The sequence below is a fragment of the Branchiostoma belcheri genome, unplaced genomic scaffold, assembly GCF_001625305.1.
Source record: "Branchiostoma belcheri isolate BF01 breed outbred unplaced genomic scaffold, Haploidv18h27 scaffold66, whole genome shotgun sequence".
NCBI classification, from domain to species: Eukaryota; Metazoa; Chordata; class Leptocardii; order Amphioxiformes; family Branchiostomatidae; genus Branchiostoma; species Branchiostoma belcheri.
The window spans coordinates 120,652-122,715 of record NW_017804309.1 but is presented as its reverse complement, the minus strand read 5'-3'; the positions used below and the strand labels follow the sequence as shown (position 1 = coordinate 122,715).

At 38.3% G+C, this 2,064-nt stretch overlaps 1 protein-coding gene across 4 annotated transcripts in view; it reads right to left on the bottom strand.

Moving 5' to 3' along the window:
- LOC109483783 (basic helix-loop-helix domain-containing protein USF3-like) overlaps nt 1-2,064 on the bottom strand; it is an 8,705-nt gene that overhangs the window by 1,213 nt on the left and 5,428 nt on the right. The window lies entirely within an intron of this gene.

Sequence of the window (2,064 nt, the reverse complement as noted above, 5' to 3'; positions counted from 1 at the left end):
CATGCCATATCATTAGGCCACTCCAATTGTTGTTTGTTTGGTCTAGGTCAGATTTAGAAAAAAACAAAGCTGAACTGGAAAATCAATGAGAAAACAGAATCGAGGGAGAAAATCTGTACCTAGGCCAGCACATGCAGTTTCATGTGAATATAGTCAAGTCCATATCTGACTGACACATTTACAGCTACCAATGCAAAGTCACAGTTGGACAGGAAACACAATTAAATTAATGAAGTTAAACAACAGGAGAACATCAGAAAACAACCTTAGGCCAATTCATGATGAATAATTGTTTAAGGTACGCACACGTACGCAAAGAAAAACTAGAGTTCCCCGATCTCATACCTTCGCCAAATGATGTTAATCTTTATGGCTGACAAATGATAGATTATTCCCCCTGCTTGTGCAAATAGGATCCTCATTTTCATGAATTATATCAGTTTATCAAATTCTCAACCAAAAGACAGTCTTATATTAACAAACAATGCCATTCTAGCATTTCCTCATAAATTATGCAAATGAGGTCCTGATTTGAATACATTATGTTTAATGATGTTCACCTTCACTGTACTTTCAAAGACCATAAGTATGAAATTCCAGGCAGTTATCATTACAGAATTATAACATTTTCTCATTACTTATGCAAATTAAGTCTTCATTTACATAATCAATATCTGCCTGTGTTTATCTCGTTCTCAATTACCAATGCTACAAGCTTCAATAGTCCTATGATGGAATGCAGCTGATTTATAGAATTTCTCCATAAATTATGCAAATTACATCCATATTTGCATAATTGTCGCATAATTATATTAAGCATCACGTAAGCTACCTGCATACCAAAAATCACGACGATCCGTCAACCAGTTCTTGAGTTATTCTCTTTTGAATATATTCAAACAGATAGCCCTGCAGTTCCAGAGCAAGCCGCTAGGGGGCCCAAACTCACGTCACTTCTTTCCCAGCACAAGAGCTACTTGCCATCCGAATTTCGTCACCCTAGCATGTCTAGATCATGAGATATCCAAACCGGAAGTTCAGCTGCAGTACCGTAACAAGCTGCTAGGGGGCCCAAAATCTAATCATTTTGAGGTCTCATTAAGACCTACCCACCTACCAAGTATGAAGACAATCCATCAAGGCCTTCTCAAGTTATCGTGTTTACAGACAGACACACACACACACACACACACACATACACGAACGCCTCTGAAAACATAACCTTCTTGGCGAAGGTAATAATTGGAAGAAACTTACCACAACCTGTTTCTCCTGCTGTGTGCATGGTAGAAGTTCTCCAATCCTCAGGATACCTGCATTTATCTTGTCCTTTCTCCTTCTCTCAACTAGCATGGAGTGTGGCACAGTGACAATTGATTATTGGTACTGTAAATTTTGACATGTTCGCAGGGTTTTTTTTTAACTCAGGGTTTTGCAGTTACCTTTCACTGCAAACTCATCAAATCTATGTTCTTCCACTGTGTTACTACAGTACTGTACAAACTTACAAATACGGTAAACAGGTGCAAACTCATTTTACATGCTTCAAACTTAAAAATGTATGTACAGCATATCCAGCAGTAGCAGGTCAATTTTTCTTAGCTGTGAATGTGGAGCATGATGTTCCCACATGTCTGGAATATTACACAGCAATCTTTGCATGTACTCGTCCCATCAAAAATGCCACTCACATCCACATTAGCCCCCCAGAATTAATGATTGATGTGTCCACATGAAGGAACCACTGCTCACCTTCATTATGCACTGCCCTCTTCCTGTACCTCCTCTGCTCACTGGAATGTAAAATTTCATGTCATTTTATTGGTAATAATTGGTGCCTAGCCTGAATAACAACGCACAAGTGCCCAGGCAATAACACTGTGAAGGATTTCCACAAATTGCCTAGTGCCCGCATTGTATTGTATTCTCTAGCTGCAATCCCAATAAAATCTTGTGAGAAGAAGGAAATGTTTTTTTTAGATAGCAGCAATGAGAATAAAGATATTGACCTTTCTATAGACACTGCTCATTCTTGTATTATGTTTTCATCATATCTAAAACAAT